The sequence below is a fragment of the Chiloscyllium punctatum genome, chromosome 20 (assembly GCF_047496795.1).
Source record: "Chiloscyllium punctatum isolate Juve2018m chromosome 20, sChiPun1.3, whole genome shotgun sequence".
NCBI lineage: Eukaryota > Metazoa > Chordata > Chondrichthyes > Orectolobiformes > Hemiscylliidae > Chiloscyllium > Chiloscyllium punctatum.
The window spans coordinates 61883870-61904344 of NC_092758.1; positions in this window are offsets into that span (position 1 = coordinate 61883870).

Sequence of the window (20475 nt, forward strand, 5' to 3'; positions counted from 1 at the left end):
GAAACGGATGCCAAAAGTTTAAACATACAAACTCATGGTCACCGTTTACATATTTATATGTTTAAGGATGTGGAATTCTTAGTTTCTGAATTCATGATCATCCACTACAACTGTGAGAAATGAAGCAAAAATCTCATCTTGTCCAACCTCTCTAAATTTGAAGTTTTGGCTCTATCACGGCTGTAAGTTCTCTCATCCTGCAAGTTTATAATTTTCAGATTTTTAAAATGGTTTTAATGTACACACACATACAAATTATAGATGAATGTAATCCTTTACTAGTTTCAGTGCCACAGGCATCTGCAAATTTCATGTCGCCATCTATACAAAGAATATAATTCCAAGTAAAGCATCAACAGCGTGCTGTTTGAGCTGAACGTAGACAAATTCTTCATCAAAAACACTTTAAATTAGTCGTAAATTTTCTTGCAGGCGGGTTTCACAGTTCATGCAAACATTCATAAAAGAAACTTCCTTTTGCGGTGGTGCCCTTCATGTGGAAACTTAACGTTTGAGTGGAAACGTAAATCTAGTTGTGAAATAGTGCCAGGTTTGTTTGAATGTAGTAAACAAAAACCGAAAGAACTGAGGATGCTATAAATCAGAAACAAAAACAGAAGTCGCTGGCAAAGCTCAGCAGGAGTCGCAGCATCTGTAAGGAGAAATCCAGTGACCCTTTCTGTCCTGAAGAATACGTTAACTTTGATTTCTCTGCATAGATGCTGCCAAATCTACTGAGCTTTTCCAGCAACTTCTGTTTTTGTTTGTTTTTGAATGTAGTGCCTGGAAGCAACAAAATATTGTTTCTAAAAATTTAGATTTATTGTAAAATCAGACCGAGCAAAGGCAACATTCTCCCAATGTTAATCATTCCTCTTCAAGCATAAACAGCCTTACAAGTTCTTTATCTTAGTTGAACATGAGAAAGCAGTCCAATTTAACATTTTTTTTGAACATCAATGTCACATTGATATATTGTACATGCACACATGCCTTAGAACAGTGCACATTAATCACATGTATTTACATCTGGCACAGCAGTTTTCTCCAATAGGTATGCAAATTCTGGTCCTCGGGTGAATGCATACCATGTTCAATTTTCATGCAAACTTACAACTTAAATGGATAGTGGCTAACTTGGATTCCACTAGACTGATCAACCAAGTTACAATTGAAACAATAATCTACACAAACAGAAATATTTCTAATATTTATTAAATATAAACACCTGCTGAATTTCAAAACATGCTCCAACATTTAGATGCCATCCTCATTCACCAAATGCTCTTACTTTGAAAATTAACTAATCAATATCAGTGAGGCGCACACAATGTTTCCCTGGTATATATGGCTGGGTTTTGCGGCCTGCATGTTTGAGAGTGAGGGTTTGCAAAATAGCATGTGGCCTTCCTACCCAACTCCCAAGTTGTTTTCCATATACAGTGCGCAGGCAGGTTGTCAGGCACTGTCTATCTGAAGTCTGCTGTGTCCTAAAGTTGCAAGTTAATGACTACTTATGGGCCCTATTCCATCTCCACCATTATTTTATCCAGAACAGCAGAAGGTGAGGTCAAATAGGTAGCTTGGCAGTTTTCAGTCTATAGGCTGATGTGAGACAAGATGAGGTGGTACCTCCCTTGGGTGTTCCTCTCTGCTCATCAAAGGCACACCAGCATCAAAATTATTACCTGCCCTTGAATGCTTGCCTTGACTCTGTTCCATCAACTCAATCCAGCTCTCAAGCCTAGACTCCAAACCCTTCAATGGGGTCATCCAGCCAGGCTTGTGCAAAATCCCAGACTAATCGATCAGTCCGTGCTTCATCAATTCTTCGCAGGGTCAACATGTAGCCCCGGCAGTGGCCAATGTTCAAACCTGATGCTGCTTGGACAGAACTGCAAGCTATTAAGATTGGCCTACAGCTTTCTCAAAAGACACATCCTATCAGATGTAGTTCTAAACCCCACTTTGATAAAATTAAGCCTGATCCCAGCATAAAATGGCTTCAGGGCAGCTAGATTTTGGGAAAGTAGGCTGACTTGTAGCTTTTTAGTTGGGAGAAGGGAAGGAAATGCAATATTCTGTAAAATCCAACTCAGAGTATTAGTGGTACTTACTATAATGAATTTGACTATCAATAAATTAGATTAATGACTAGGTCTATCAGGCATTTATGAACAGAAAGAAGTCAAAATTATTATGCATCTAGACAGCAAGACCACAAACTCTGATAAACATTAATAGCTTTAGAATATTGTTATTAATTATCATTCACACTTTAAGCAAAGAGATCTTGAAGACCTTTGAAAAAAAATCAATCTAAATGATTGTAACAGAAAATCATCCGTAGATAAAATCTTTATAAAGGATTCCAAGGGTAAAATGTAAAGGAAAACAAACACTTTACATTGTGGAAAATGGAATTTGAGGAGATACAGAATTAATACCTTATAGAGATTAGAAAGTAATTTCCTACTATAGATGTATAGAGATGAAAAGCCCGGAAACAGACCCTTCGGTTCAACTCGTCCATGCCGACCAGATATCCCAACCCAATCTAGTCCCACCTGCCAGCACCTGGCCCATAGCCCTCCAAACCCTTCCTATTGATATACCCATCCAGATGCCTTTTAAATGTTGTAATTGTATCAGCCTCCACAACTTCCTCTGGCAGCTCATTCCATACACGTACCACCACCTGTGTGAAAAGGTTCCCCCTTAGGTCGCTTTAATATCTTTCCCCTCTCACTCTAAACATACGCCCCCTAGTTCTGGACTCCCTCACCCTCAGGAAAAGACTTTTGTCTATTTATCCTATCCATACCTCTCATGATTTAATAAATCTCTATAAGTTCACCCCTCAGCCTCCGACGCTCTAGGGAAAACCTCCCCAGCCTATTCAGCCTCTCCCTATTACTCAAATCCTCCAATCCTGGCAACATCCTTGTAAATCTTTTCTGAACCCTTTCAAGTTTTAGAAGATCCTTCCAATAGGAAGGAGACCAGAATTGCAAGCAATATTCCAAAAGTGGTCTAACCAATGTCCTCTACAGCCACAACATGATCTCCCAACTCCCATACTTAATACTCTGACCAATAAAGGAAAGCATACCAAACACCTTCTTCACTGTTGTGGTTCTGTTCGCCGAGCTGGGAATTTGTGTTGCAGACGTTTCGTCCCCTGTCTAGGTGACATCCTCAGTGCTTGGGAGCCTCCTGTGAAGCGCTTCTGTGATGGTTCCTCCAGCATTTATAGTAATTTGTATCTGCCGCTTCCCGTTGTCAGTTCCAGCTATCCACTGCTGGTATATTGGGTCCAGGTTGATGTGCTTATTTATTGACAACACACTCCTGGGTTAGAAACCTCTCCCACAGACAGCTCACAGACACGGAAAGAACAATACTGGCCAAGGGACGCCAAGACAGCAGACATCCTAGCAGCACTAGAATGCACACTCAGAAACAATGGACTGACAGAAGAGACACAACAAACAGTGAGACAAAGTATCATACCCCTGATAACAAGGAAAAGACAAACACATAACCTCAACCCCAAGGAGAGGGAAGCACTAAAAGCACTAAGAAACGAAAAGAACATAATCATATTACCAGCAGACAAAGGCAGAATGACGGTCATCCAGGACAAAACAGAGTACATCCAAAAAGTGCAACAACTACTTGCAGATACCAACACCGACCAAAACAGGGAATTTGACCCTACCCCACAGCTCACCAAGAGGATAAACTACACACTGAGGCACCTACAAAAAAACGAACAGATAACCAGGTTTGACCTACAGAGAAAGAAACCTGAAAGCAACAACACCCCCAGATTCTATGGACTACCTAAAGTGCACAAACCAGACATCCCACTCAGACCCATAGTATCACCAGGGACACCATCACAGAAACTGGCTAAAGAACTACAGCAGAAACTGAAACACCTGATCAGCGGATCCAGACACTCTATACAGTCAACACAGGGATTCTTGGACAGCATCAGAAATATACACATAGACAAGGAAGAAACTATGGTCTCATTCGATGTAACGGCACTGTTCACCTCCATCGACGAAACCCTAGCCAGAGAAACAATAAACAACCTGCTGGACATACAGAACAGACAACAAGATGGTGAACCTATCAACAAAGACTGCATACTCAAACTACTGGACCTGTGCCTCACAACACACTTCACATTCCACAACCAAATATATGAACAAATTAACAGCTCACCCATCTCTGGACTCATAGCAGAAGCTGTAATGCAAAGGTTAGAACAGTCTTACCGCAAATTCAACCCAAACTATGGGTCAGATATGTAGATGATACCTTTGTAATAATTAAAAACACAGAAATAGAGAACACACACCGGATCATCAATGCCACACTCACAGGAATCAGATTCACTAGAGAGGAAGAAAAGGACAACCAACTCCTATTCCTAGACGTGATGGTACAGAGAACACCAAACGGAGAATTCACCACAAAGGTATACAGGAAAGCCACACACACAGACCAAGTCCTAAACTATGAAAGCAACCACCCCAACACACACAAAGAAGTTGCATCAAGACACGGTTCAAAAGGGCCACAACACACTGCAGTACACCAGAACTGCAAAAAGAGGAAGAAGAACATCTATTTAATATATTCAACAAAAACGGATAACCCCGCAATTTCATCAACAGATGCCTAAGGGAAAGACAACGGAATGAGGACATGCCACAACCCAAAGGACTAGCCACACTACCATACATCAAAAACATTTCTGAAATGACAGACAGACTACTGCGACCACTAGGACTCATAACAGCACACAAACCAACAGCCACTCTCAGGCAACAACACACCAGATCGAAGGACCCGATACCCACCATGAGCAAAACCAATGTAGTGTACAAAATCCCGTGCAAAGACTGCACAAAATACTACATAGGACAAACAGGAAGACAGCTAACGATCCGCATCCATGAACACCAACTAGCCACGAAACGACATGACCAGCTATCATTAGTAGCCACACACTCAGATGACAAGCAACATGAGTTCGACTGGGACAACACTACTACTATTATAGGACAACACTGGGACAACACTACTATTATAGGACAAGCCAAACAGAGAACAGCCAGGGAATTCCTAGAGGCATGGCACTCATCCACAGGTTCAATAAATAAGCACATCAACCTAGACCCAATATACCCGCCACTGCAGCAGACAGCTGGAACTGACAACCGGAAGTGGCAGATACAAATCACTATAAATGCCGGAGGAAACATCACAGAAGCGCTTCACAGGAGGCTCCCAAGCACTGAGGATGTCACCTAGACAGGGGACGAAACGTCTGCAACACAAATTCCCAGCTTGGCGAACAGAACCACAACAACGAGCACCCGAGCTACAAATCTTCTCCCAAACTTTGAACCTTCTTCGCTATCCCATCTATCTGTGACTCCACTTTCAAGGAGCTATGAACTTGCACTCCAACACACTTTATTCAGCAACACTCCCTAGGACCTTACCATTAAATATATAAGTCCTGCTAAGATTTGCTTTCTCAAAATGCAGCACCTCACATTTATCTAAATTAAACTCCATCTGCCACTCCTCAGCTCATTGTAATCTGAGGTAACCTTCTTCGCTGGCCACTACACCTCCAATTTTGATGTCATCCTCCTACGTTCACATCCAAATCATTTACATAAATGATGAAAAGTAGTGGACCTTGTGGCACTCCATTGGTCACAGTCTGACAAACAACCTTTCACCACCACCCTCTGTCTTCTACCTTCGAGTCAGTTCTGTATCCACATGGCTAGTTCTCCCTGTATTCCGTGAGATCTAACCTTGCTCACCAGTCTCCCACGAGGAACCTTGTCAAACGCCTTACTGAAGTCCATACAACTCTGCCTTCATCAATGCTCTTTGTTACTTCTACAAAAAAACTCTATCAAGCTTGTGAGACATGATTTCCCACGCAGAAAGTCACGTTGACTATCCTTAATTAGTCCTTGCCTTTCCAAATAAATGTACATCCTGTCCCTCAGGATTCCCTCCAACAACATGCCCACCACTGACGTCAGGCCCACTGGCCTATAGTTCCCTGGCTTGTCCTTACCACCCTTCTTAAACAGTGGCACCACGTTAGCCAACCTCCATTCTTCCGGCACCTCATCTGTGATTTTAGATGATATAGATATCTCAGCAAGAGGCCCAGCAATCACTTCCCTAGTTTACCACAGAGTTCTAGGGTACACCTGATCAGGTCCTGGAGATTTATCCACCTTTATGCGTTTCAAGACATCCAGCACTTCCTCCTCTGTAATACGGACATTTTTCAAGGTGTCACCATCTATTTCCCTACATTCTATTTCTTCCATGTACTTTTCCACAGTAAATACTGATGCAAAATATGCGTTTAGTATCTCCCTCATTTTCTGCGGCTCCACACAATCACCGCCTTGCTGATCTTTGAGGGGCCCTATTCTCTCCCTGGCTACCCTTTTGTCTTTAATGTACTTGTAAGAACCCTTTGGATTCTCCTTAATTCTATCTGCCAAAGCTATCTCATGTCCCCTTTTTGCCCTCCTCATTTCCCTCTTAAGTATACTCCTACTGCCTTTATACTCTTCTAAGCATTCACTCGATCTATCCTGTCTATATCTGACATATGCTTCCTTCTTTTTCTGAAAAAAACCCTCAATTTCTTTAGTCATCCAGCATTCCCTATACCTACCAGCCTTTTCTTTCACCCTAACAGGAATATACACTCTCAGGACTCTCGTTATCTCATTTGTGAAGGCTTCCCATCTGCCAGCCGTCCCTTTACCTGCGAACATCTGCCCCCAATCAGCTTTTGAAAGTTTTTGTCTCATACCATCAAAATTAGCCTTCCTCCAATTTAGAACTTCAATTTTTAGATCTGGTCTATCCCTTTCCATCACTCTTAAAACTAATAGAATTATGGTCGCTGGCCACAAAGAGCTCCCCCACTGACAGCTCAGTTACATATTGGAAATATTTTGCAAAGCATTACAACTGAATATATCAACTGTAAAAATATTATTTTACACAGAAGGTTGCTAAATTGTGTCTGATAGGTTACTTAATAAATGGCGTAAAGGCAATGCAGAAGTGATTTCCATCTACCAAATATAAAAGCTGTTCTGTACATTCAAAATCAATTTGGACTGTCACATGATGTTTTCACTTCTACAGATAACCATGTGATGCATTTTGAAACAAATGCAAACTGGAAGACCTAGAGTCATAGAGCACAGAAACAGATCCTTTAGTCCAACCAGTCCATGCCAAACATAATCCCAAACTGAACTAGTCCCACCTGCCTGCGCTTGGCCCATATCCCTCCAAACATTTCCTATTCATGTACTTATCTAAATGTCTTTTAAACGTGTAAATGAGGTGCATCCACTACTTCCTCTGGAAGATCATTCCACACTGTTGTTAAAAAAATTGCTTCTCACATCTTTTTAAAATGTCTTGCCATGTTATTCATTGGTCTGTTGCTCTGTGAAAAATTTACAGATTGATCAGAGCATGGTACCATTATCCATGGTACTGCAAGTAACTCAGCAGTCAAGTCAATGTCACAGTTGGCAGTAGGTTTCAGTAGAACCAATTAATAAACAAATGCTGTTCATTCAAAAAAATAGAAGGCCATATTCTTCAAATTTAGCTCTTCACAAAGCAAATGTCATACATTCTGCTCTTCTGGATGATGCTTTGAACTGAAATATACATAATGATTACATCTCTGCATTTAAACCATCATGACAACAAAGAAAATGACATATTTACCCTATGGCAGAGAGAATCTGGATAACCATCTTTAACAAGAAATCAAAGGTTTGATTTGAAAACAAAGGCAAATATTTCAAGAGGAAAAAAATTCTAAAGAGGGGGAAACAAAGGATGAGACATCTTTGCTTATGCTTAAGTTGGCAATGCTGCATTTTGGCCTCAGCTGGTTGAAAAGCAACTGATAACAGATGGTATGGGCTGCTATATAGGTCACAGAATGGAAAGTCATGTGATAGATCTATATGATTAAACTTTGAAGAAACAAAACACTTAGAAAACTTTTGCTGAATGATTATTGGTTAGTTTATTCTCCATAAAATGGGGAACACACAATTCAATGGGTATTCAATTTTTTGGCTTCATTAAATCATCTTCATTCAATTAATCTCCCTAGTATAAATACTCATACTTCAAAGAAAATGAAGCTGTTACACAAGACAAATACTACACATAGTCATCCAAACAAATTGCTATTCTCCTGTAGCATTATTTAAACTGTGATTTGTGAATATTTCTGGTAAATGTTGAGTAAGATGTTGAAAATAAAAGACAATACAAGCAAGTTTAAAACCTGCATGACAGTTTGCTTTATATGTTTCTTTCAATTATTTTTTGATTATAGTAAAGCATTTTTTTTTGTTGGTTTCAATCATTCTCTTAAACAAATAAGTTTGGACTAAAATTGGTTGCAGCGATACAATGCAAAGCATTGTTGTTCATTCCTGACTAGACGTTTGCTGCAATTTTGCAGAACGGTGCTGGTTTAATGTTGCTGTTTAGAGAAGTGAAATATCATTTTATTTCTACTTATGGCAATATATTTGGACTTTTAGATGAGTGTAAGATATGTGATATTAATTTTCCCACTTCTTAAATACCTCTTCAGATTTTCATTTCTCTTTAGCTTAGGAGAAGAGTGCAGGAGGGCGTGCCCAGAGCAGCACCGAGCATACCTTGAAATGAAGCGTTAACCTGGTGAAACTTCCAACACAGGAACTACTTGTGCACCAAACAGAGAAAACAGCATGCAACAGTCAGGACTAAGTGGTCCCACAACCAACCGACCAAACTCTGAAGTCCTGCCACCTCAGCTGTGAAGAGTGGTGAACTATCAAACAACTAATAGAAGAAAGATGTTCCACAAATATCTTTACCCTCAACAATGGTAGAACCCAGCACATCAGCAAAAGGCAAGGTTAAAGCATTTGCATCAATCTTTAGCCAGAATCACCAAGTTGTTGATCTGGTTTGGCCTTTGTCAGAGGTTTCAGCATCCCGGATGCCAATCGTCAGCCAGTTTGCTTCACTTCATCCATCAAAAGATAATTGAAGATAGTATGGGTTTCACGAACATACTATCAATAGTATTGAAGACATGCTCAAGAACTAATCACTTTGTCCCCACCACATGCCAAGTTGTTCCAGTGTAACTATAACCCAGCAATTTGAAAAATTGCCCAGCAGTTCTTGTCCACAAAATGCAAGAAAAAAGGAGATAAATCCAACTGGGTCAATTATCACCCCATCAATCTACTTTCAACCATTAGCAAAGTGATGGAAGGGTGGTTATTATGATCTCATGTTCCCAACTGTTATGGGGAATTGTACAACTGATGTTCATACCAAACAAGGCAGATTCCCAATAGGAACCTGGCTGGGCATTTTTTTAAAAAAAATTAGCTTATCAAACTGATCTTTCATTAAAACACAAGCATGTATTGGTATAACAATAGCAGAGAACAAATATATTATTAACAGAAGTCAGGATAAACTAGTATTAAACAACAATTTATTCCCAGAAAACACAGATTCAAATATTTTTAAATATACAGCAATGATCTACCAACTCTTTATAAATTGAATTCAAACAATAGTTGTATGACTGAATCACCAGCTCATTTCTGGGCTTTGGGGAGGGGATGGTAGACTCTTTGCTTTTAAACACTTTGATAAGCTTGAAGTGATTAAAATTTCAACTTATTAATTTGAACTTTAGATCATTCTTTCTTACTTATTAAGCTCCTGGCTATTCCCTTCTGGTCCTATACTAGGCATAGCTATAGTTTCAATTCTTTTTATTATTTTTAAGTTTCAAACACAATTTAACTTCACTTTTTTCCCCACAATTGCCTACCAACATTCCAATCTGGAACTAATAATAATTTCTTATTCAAAGATAATAGTACTTATTTCAACTCCTTTTCTTAGGAATGCTTAGGAATTCCATCAACAGACAACTCACCACTTTGGATCTTGATACCATAAGACCATAAGATATAGGAGTAGAAGTAAGACATTCATAAGATAATCTCTGATCTAATAATCATGCCTTTTCCTGCCTTTTCCCCATAGCCCTAGATTCCTTACCGATTAAAAGTCTATCTCATCCTTGAATACACATAATGACCCTTCCTCATCTGCTCAATGTACTTTATTTTGCAAAGCACTTTGGCAGGAAAAATAGATTCGCTGAATATTATTTTAATGAAGAAAGGCTACAGAAATCTATAAAATGGAGGCATTTGATAGTCCTTGTGCATAAATTGCAAAAGGTTAGCATACAAGTTCAGCAAATAATAGAAAAATAATATGGAATACTGGCCTTAATTTAAAGTGAATGAAGTATTAAACTAGTGAGGCCTTGCTGAAACTATACAAATCACTGCTAAGACAATAGTTGGAATACTGTGAACAGGTTTGGTCCCTTTACCTAAGAAAGCATACACTCACATTGGAGACAATCCAGGAGATTCACTAGATTTATGCCAGGTATGAAGAGACTGTCTAATGAGGTAAGGTTGAATAAGTTGCACCTGAACTCATTAGAGGTAAGAAGAATGAAAGGCAACCTTATTGAAATACACAAGATTCTTAGGGAACCTGACACGGTATATGCAAAAAGGTAGTGGACAGTCTAGGACAATAAATCACAACCTCAGAATAAGATGTCACCCTTTTAAGGCAGAGATAAGGAAGAATTTCATCTCTCAGAGAATCTGTGAAGCCTTAACCACAGTTTGTTAGTAGAGACTCAATAATTAAATATATTCAAAACTAAAATAGATTTTTCATCAGTAAGGGATCAAGGGTTCTGATTAAGAGCAGAAAAATGGAGCTGAGGATTATCAAATCAAATACGATCCCATTGAATGGCAAAGCAGTTTCAATAGGACTAATAGCGTACTGTTCTGTTCATATGTCTTACATGCTTTGATAAACGTCTTGATTATCAGCATGTGAAGGTTCACTGGTCTCAGTATAAAACCAGAAGTATAGGAGATATTTTATGAAAACAATTTGTTCAGTACTTCAAAGCATTTGTTGGAGCTGTTATAACATAACGCAGTGCTGAATTAATAATTATAGTAAAATCTAAAACTAGGCCATAGATTGAACAGTTCACGTGTTAGCTTCCAAACCAGATGGTTATGTTCTGTTAAGTCAAATCCTTCCTGCCAGCACTGAATCCATTTATTCAGTAGCACGTCAACCATTGCATGTTACAATTGTATCATGTTTCATGGCATAAGAGGAAAAAAAATGCATAGCACATCTTGACTTGCTAAAATAAAAGTCAACTGACCACAAATCACAAGTAGCTGCAACAACCCAACAAATCATTCTTTATGACATGGAAGGAATGGGTTGGTGAGAGAAGACAATTTAAACAGCAGTTAATTAATATTTTCAGGAAAAGTAACCAACATTTTCCTAATGGGAAGATGTTCTCTATCCATAAGGTGGCAGTGGGGTTTGAACTAATTCTTCAGAGGCCAGTATCATGCCACCGAGTCACCCTTTATTTACACATGATATTATACTTGATGTTGGGGCTGCCTATAACTGAGAGTCACAAATTGGCTGACAGCGAGCTTCCTTTAGCCCTGCAGAAAATGGCCGACAGAATTAAAAGCTTGGTTAAAAAAAATTTGTTAAAGGTAGCTGTTCCTGACTCTTTGTCCCCGGTCCGGTGGGGTGGGGGGAAGAGGGTTGTTCCTACAGTTTGGCGCTGAGAGGAGGGTGCCCTGTTTGAAGCCACGATTTGGGTGAGTACAGTTTATCTACCACCCTTTAGATAGCATGGCACTCAGTATGTGAGCACATCTGTAAGTTAGAGCACAAAAGAACTTTTTAATTGAAAAAAGTACGGAGGAAGCAGAATTACAGATATGGTGGTAGGGCTGCCGGGCATGAAAGCGCAACATCGGCGCAGAGTACCCTGGTGTGAAAGTGCAAGATCGGCATGGAATGCCAGCATGAAAACGCAAGATCAGGGCGCAATGCTCCGGTGCAAAAGGTGAGATTGGGGTGGAGTGCCCTAGCAGAAAATCACGAGATAAAGATCAAGGTGGGAAGCCTCGGGCATGAAAAAAGACCGAGGTGGGAAGCCTCAGGCATTAACAAAGCAATGCAAAGGAAAATAAATTGAAGCAACAAATTGCTTCCTCAATCCTGCAGACAGGCAGTGTCGAAAGAGAGAGGGGCCTGCTGTTGACAGCTGCAAGCGAGCAAAAGAGAGATCAGTTTTGAGTACAGCATTAACTCTTTGTGGTCTGGTTTGAATAGACCCTGTTTGTCAGTTCTACAATTTTGATTTCCGTAATTTGAGAGATTTTGTTCCCTGGAGCTCGAGATCTGGGAATGCTTTGAAGTTAGTTTACATTTCTGGAATGTATGGTGATTTGAAAATGTGGTGAGTGTCTGCATCAGTTTAGAACATACATGGTTAAGGTAAGGCCACTTAAAGAACTAGTCCTACTCTTGGGAAATAAGTTGAGTGAGGTGTCAGTGGAGGAGCACTTCGTGGCCAGCGACCATAATTCTATTAGATTTAAAATAGTGATGGAAAAGGATAGACCAGATCTAAAAGTTGAAGTTCTAAATTGGAGAAGGGCCCATTTTGACGGTATGAGGCAAGAACTTTCAAAAGCTGACTGGGGGCAGATGTTCGCAGGTAAAGGGGCGGATGGAAAATGGGAAGCCTTCACAAATGAGATAACCCGAGAGTCCTAAGTGAGTATATTCCTGTTAGGGTGAAAGGAAAGGCTGGTAAGTATAGGAAATGCTGGATGGCTAAAGAAATTGAGGGTTTGTTTAAGAAAAAAAAGGAAGCATATGTCAGGTATAGACAGGATAGTTCGAGAGAATCCTCAGAAGAGTATAAAGGCAGTAGGAGTAAACTTAAGAGGGAAATAAGGAGGGCAAAAAGGGGACATAAGATAGCTTTGGCAAATAGAATTAAGGAGAATCCAAAGGGTTTTTACAAGTACATTAAGGACAAAAGGGTAGCCAGGGAGAAAATAGGGCCAAAGCAAATGGAGGAGATACTAAATGAGTATTTTGCATCAGTATTTACTCTGGAAAAGTACATGGAAGAGATAGAATGTAGGGAAAAATATGGTGACACCTTGAAAAATGTCCATATTACAGAGGAGGAAGTGCTGAATGTCTTGAAATGCATAAAGGTGAATAAATCTCCAGGTCCTGATCAGGTGTACCCGAGAACTCTGTGGTAAACTAGGGAAGTGAATGCTGGGCCTCTTGCTGAGATATCTATATCATCAAAAGTCACAGGTGAAGTGCCAGAAGACTGGAGGTTGGCTAACTTGGTGCCACTGTTTAAGAAGGGTGGTAAGGACAAGCTAGGGAACTATAGACCAGTGGGCCTGACGTCAGTGGTGCTAGTTGTTGGATGGGATCCTGAGGGACAGGTTGTACATTTACTTGGAAAGGCAAGGACTGATTAGGGATAGATAACATGGCTTTGTGTGTGGGAAATCATGTCTCACAAACTTGATTCAGTTTTTTTGAAGAAGTAACAAAGAGATTGATGAGGGCAGAGTGGTAGATGTGATCTATATGGACTTCAGTAAGGCATTTGACAAGGTTCCCCATGGGAGACTAGTTAGCAAGGTTAGATCTCACGGAATACAGGGAGAACTAGCCATGTGGATACAGAACTGGCTCAAAGGTAGAAGACAGAGGGAGGTGGTGGAAGGTTGTTTGTCAGACTGGAGGCCTGTGATCAGTGGTGTACCACAAGGATTAGTGCTGGATCCTCTACTTTTTGTCATTTATATAAAGGATTTGGATGTGAGCATAAGAGGTATGGTTAGTAAGGTTGCAGATGACACCAAAATTGGAGGTGTGGTGGACAGCGAAGAAGGTTACATCAGTATTTGATCAGATGGGCCAATGGGCTGAGAAGTGGCAGATGGAGTTTAATTCAGATAAAAGCGAGGTGCTGCATTTTGGGAAAGCAAATCTTAGCAGGACTTATACACTTAATGGTAAGGTCCAAGGGAGTGTTGCTGAACAAAAAGAACTTGGAGTGCAGGTTCATTGCTCCTTGAAATTGGAGTCGCAGGTAGATAGGATAGTGAAGAAGGCGTTTGGTATGTTTTCCGTTATTGGTCAGAGTATTGAGTACAGGAGTTGGGAGGTCACGTTGCTGCTGTACAGGACATTGGTTAGGCCACTGTTGGAATATTGCGTGCAATTCTGTTCTCCTTCCTATTGGAAAGATGTTGTGAAACTTGAAACGGTTCAGAAAAGATTTACAAGGATGTTGCCAGGGTTGGACAATTTCAGCTATAGGGAGAGGCTGAACAGGCTGATGCTGTTTTCCCTGGAGCGTTGGAGGCTGAGGGGTGACCTTATAGACATTTACAAAATTATGAGGGGCGTGGATAGGATAAATAGACAAAGTCTTTTCCCTGGGGTCGGGGAGTCCAGAACTGGAGGACATAGGTTTAGGGTGAGAGGGGAAAAGATATAAAAGAGACCTAAGGGGCAACTTTTTCATGCAGAGGGTGGTACGTGTGTGGAATGAGCTGACAGAGGAAGTGGTATAGGTTGGTACAATTGCAACGTTTAAGAGGCATTTGGATGAGTATATGAATAGGAAGAAGGGTTTGGAGGGATATGGGCCGGGTGCTGCAGATGGGACTAGATTGGGTTGGGATGTCTGGTCGACATGGACAGGTTGAACTGAAGGGTCTGTTTCCATCCTGTACACCTCTATGACTCTAGTCAAAGTCATGTAAAGAAAAAAAACCTGCTATGAAGGGTTGATTTAGAATTTGTATCTTAAAGTATGGTAAAAATTTACTTCTTGGAATTCGTCAGAATTGATTAAAATCAATTGAAAGAGAAAAAAAAATTAAGCCAAAAAACCACATAACTCATTTCCTTCTTCCTCAAGATAATGTAGAGTACTGTGTTGTGTTTGGAAGGAGGAAAGAAAAATGTTAATCTCAAAAATTTTATGTTTGGATTATCATGTTTGGAATTTCATATTCTGGCCAGAGGAAACTTCTAAATACGAGTGAATCTTTAATTCCAGATGATAAGATTTGCTCATTGTAAGTGTACTTCAGTGTAAAAGTATCCAAATAATTGGGAGGTTGCTATGTTAAAAATGCAATTCTCTGTGGGCAAGGAGTTTTAAAAAGGAGAATTTAACAAAGAAGGTGGGTTTTTCCTTTGTTAAAGAGTAACACACATATTCCCTTGCAGAAGGAGGATGTAATTATATACAGGAGTTTATGTATAAAACCAACACTAATTAGCCCATTTTGCTTGAAGGGGAGTGTATGGATATTGTTTAATTTTCAGAAATTGGAGGCACAGGGATGGATGAGGCACTCTCAACCCATCAGGCCATCTATCAACAACACATGTCAATGTCGGAGAAGTACTATGAAAACATTAAGATATATTGGATATCAGAAATTTCAATGCATAAAATTGTTAGTGACTTTGAGAGAGTAAACAGAACTTTGAATTGGGACAAATTTACATCGAGATATATCAAATATCTAGAATGAATTGTCAAATAACTTTTAAACAAAATATGGGACATCTCAGAAAAAAAGAGCAAACAAAGTATGTTTTGCCTGAATCAAACTTAAATGTTTGACTTCTATTTTAAAATATTATAAAATTATGTTCCATGACTGTAAATCTCCCTCGATCTCAAATTAGATAGGTGCTAATAATTAGAACACAGAACATAGAACAATACAGCACAGAACAGGTACTTCGGCCCACGATGTTGTGTCAAACATTTATCCTAGCTTAAGCACCTATCCATGTACCTATCCAATTGCCGCTTAAAGGTCACCAATGATTCTGACTCTGCCACTCCCACAGGCAGCGCATTCCACGCTCCCACCACTCTCTGAGTAAAGAACCTACCCCTGACATCCCCCCTATACCTTCCACCCTTCACAAGTTGCAAGATTGGATGATATGAAGTAATTAAGGATAGAGAACAGGACAATTTAAAAAAACGCAAAATAAGAAACCTGAATCTGAAGTATACTGAATTTTAGTACAAATTACTTAAATAGATTAACTGAAAAAAACGTAGATAATATTCTGATCGCCTCGGTCTGGTGGTCTTACTGAAAGTGTTAAAAACAATTGAAGCTACCGGACTAAAAATAAACCCATGAAAGGCACGACTAGGCAAACCTGAAGTGCCTTACCTGGGGCAGATACTGACGCAAGGCAGCCAAAGCATTCCACTGGAGAGGAAAGGTGCAATATCGAATATGCAAAAAAACAGTTACTGTTAAACAAGACAAGTCTCAGGACTACTTAACTATTGCAGGATTATTTGGATAATTACAGCCAACAAGCCAGACCGCTGCAATACCTTACAAAAGGGGGGAGGGGAGTGCAGACGAGCTAGCTCACAAAAAAACTGAATGGGGACATGAGCAAGAGTTGGCCTTTGTCAAAGTCAAACAGACACTGACCTCCACACCAACACTAGGACTCCTGGACCTGAAAACGCCCTTTCACCTCTTTTGCAGTGAAAGCAATGGCAATCAGTCTGCCAAAATACTACAGAGATATGGTGACAAGCTCTAGCCTGTTGGATATCACTCAGGCAAAATAGATCCAGTCATAATGAGACAATACTCGTATGTTCAAGCCATCCAAAGTCCTACCTGAGCACTAACAATATTATCCCCCTTAACGTAACTGGGGAAAGTGATATTACACTCCCCACAGCTCTATTATTGGAAACTGGTTAACTAAGAGGTGTTACAGACAATTGTTGAGCCAAATGGGAAGCTGCACTGTTGCCAGGGTACAAGCACGTGGAACTGGTTAAAGGCAATAGAGAGAACCCAGCAAACTATGTGCATCAAGAACGAGAGACACATGACTGTATTCCCTTCATGGAGCAGGAAGAAGAGAGACATGGTCAAGTTAAGGAAGAGCTATTAGAGGGGCCAGATGTAAAATGCATGTTTGTCGACGGAGCATGGAAGTACTATGATGGAGGGGCCCCAGAAGGGGTGGGCTGTGGTTAATTTGAAAGGGAAACATCTAGCAGGAGAAAGGATAGGAGGATGTCATTCTGTCCAGGAAGCTGAATTAAATGAATTTACTGCCACCCTACAGCTAGGAAAAGGACAAGGGGTTAACATCTACACAGACAATAGCTAATGCCTATGTGTAGTCCACAACTACATGATGGTACAGGCAAAATGAGGCTATATTACTGCGATTGGTAGTAAAATTCAACATGAGACCCTCGTCACAGACCTGGTGGCAACAGTAATTAAAATTAAAATGCACAGAAAGATCCAAAGGCCAGACCAGAATGGAATGGATTAACAGCTAGCTAATCTGGCATGCACTATATCTCACTATCTCTCCTACTGCTCTCAGAGACCCTGAGTAATGTGGTCACCAACAAGCAGCAAGGACCAGAACCTCAACCCCAGGACAAGAGCTAGAATAGATTAAGGTTACATGTAATTATATGCTACCCGGTTGTGCAGTAGCGACTGTAATTAAGAATGTTACTGATATTAGCATAACTATCAAAAAGCTAATCCTCTGTGGGCTCCTCTCAATCCCACTGGGGACAGACTGGCACATAGCAAAACAAGATCTTAATGTTAAAATATTTTTGTATATTTCATATGCTTATGCCAAACATTATAAAACATCCAGTTGCTGCTTTTGTTCACATATTCCCATATATTCAAAGGGCAGTTTACATCTGAGGCCCATTATTTTTAATGCATCTGAAGTAGCAGATTAGATGACTCCCCACAATGAATCCCTAGCATCTGGAGTTCACATGCTTGAATCATCTTCTGCAAAGGGGTTATATTGGGTCGAGGTTTAAATTGGACATTAGTAGTACCTGAGATAAGTGGGAATCAACATTTCTGCTTTTGAAGATACCAACCCTAATTTAATACCTTCCATACACCACTATTTGTTACCATTATCAACACATCAAGTGTAGGAAGCTAAATTGCCTCTATTTGCATTTTTAGATCCAAGCCGGGGATTGGCCTACAGGTCAAAGTAGTTGCACTCAAGGAAATGGACAAGCTTAAACAACCCCCAGCCTCACCCTATGGAATTAGGCAGTGGAATGGCTGGGATCCTTGGGGGCATCTATTGAGCAGAAATAGTAATTTTTGTTATCAGCCTTTTTATCTATGTTGCTTGTATAACTTTTAAGTATTGCTTTGCTGCAATCATGAAGATGACAACTGCGGAAGGGCTGAAGACAGGAAAAGTGGCTCTGCCGAACACCACCAAAATAACAAACTTCTAGTGGAATGACAAATATGTAGATAGGCCGAGTGGGTGGGGGAGGGGAGAGGCCATACTGGATTTGGTGTTCGGCAATGAACCAGGTCAGGTGTCAGATCTCTCAGTGGGATAGCATTTTAGTGATACTGATCACAACTCCCCGATCTTTACGTTGGTGATGGAGAGGGATAAGAGCAGATGTAATGGGAAGGCATTTAATTGGAGGAGGGGAATTTAAATTCCTATTAGGCAGTAACTGGGAGCAGATGTTCTCAGGGAAATGCATGACAGAAATGTGGAGGTTGCTTAGGTGGCACTTGCTGCTGTTGCTGGATAGGTTCGTCCCAATAAGGCAAGGAAGGGATGGTAGGGTGAAGGAACCTTCGATGACAAGATATGTGGAACATCCAGTCCACAGGAAGAAGGAACCTGTTTAAGGTTGAGGAAGCAAGGATCAGACAGAGCTTGAGAGGGTTACAAGGTAGCTAGGAAGGAACTGAAGAGTGGACTTAAGAGAGCTTGAAGGGGGCATAAAAAAGCCTTAGCAGGTAGGATTAAGTATAACATCAAGGTATTCTACACTATTTGAGGAACAAGAGGATGGCCAGAGTGAGGGTAGGACCAATCAGGGATAGTGGAGGGAACTTGAGCCTGGAGTCGGAGGTAGTAGGGGATGTTCTTAATGAATACTTTACATTAGTATTTAGTAGTGAGGGGGACCTTGTAGTTTGGGAGGACAATGTGGAATAGGCTGATATGCCCAAACAGGTTGATATTAAGGAGGACAATGTGATTAAACTTTTGAAAAACATTACAATAGGTAAGTATCCTGGTCCAGACTGGATATACCCAAGGTTACTACGGGAAGCAAGGGAACAGATTGCTGTGCCTTTGCGTCCTTACTATCCACTGGAGTAGTGCCAGATGATTGGAGGGTGGCAAATGTTATTCCCATATTAAAGAAAGGGAATAGGGATAACACTGGGAATTATAGACCAGTGAGTCTTATATCAGTGGTTAGGAGAGGATTCTGAGAGACAAGATTTACAATTACTTGGAAAAGCATAGTTTGATTAGAGATAGTCAGCATGGCTTTGTGAGAGGCAGGACATGCGTCACAAGCCTTATTGAATTCTTGGAGGATGTGACAAATCACATTGATGAAGGTAGAGCAATGGACGTGGTGTACATGGATTTTAGCAAGGCATTTGGCATCCCCATGGTCAGCTCATTCAAAGCAAGGAGGCATGGGATACAGGGAAATTTGGCTGTCTGGATAGAGAAGTAGCTGGCCATAGAAGACAGAGGGTGATACTAGATGGAAAGTATTCAGCTCGGTGGCCAGTGATGGTCTGCAGGGATCTGTCCTGGGACCTCTTCTCTTTGTAATTTTTATAAATGACTTGGATAAGGAACTGGAAAGGTGGGTTAGTAAGTTTGCTGATGACACAAAGGTTGATGAAGTTGTGGATAGTGTGGAGGGCTGTTGTAGTTTGCAACGGGACATTGACAGGATACAGAACTAGGCAGAGAAGTGGCAGATGGAGTTCAACCTGGAAAAGTATTAAGTGATTCGTTTTGTAAGGTCAAATTTGAATGCAGAATTAAAGGCAGGATTCTTGGAAGTATGGAGGAACAGAGGGATCTTGGGGTTCACGTTGTTATGGATGAGGCCAGACCACTCAAAACATTCTTAAGCAGGCAGCCCAAACCATAACTTTGCAATTTGTTTCAGGAAGTGTACAGTGAAAATTACACGGATTAAGTTAGCAAAGTGGCTACCAGGTTTAAAACAGACAAAAAACTTAGTCACAAAATTACATAATGAAAGACGAAGAACAGAATAAAAAACTCCTACAGAACTCAGTCGACCGAAACTAGTATGCTGTTCCGTATATACACAAGTCTCAATAAGCAAACCTCTTTTAAAACACAGTACAAGAAAGGGTCAAATGCTTACAGGTCGAAGTTAGAAGGGCAGAAGAGGGAGTTTCCACATAGCTCACTGTTGATCCCCCAACCAGTTCTGGACTGAACTAAACTGCTCAGCTAGAGAGCTGACCACTCCCCTTTCAT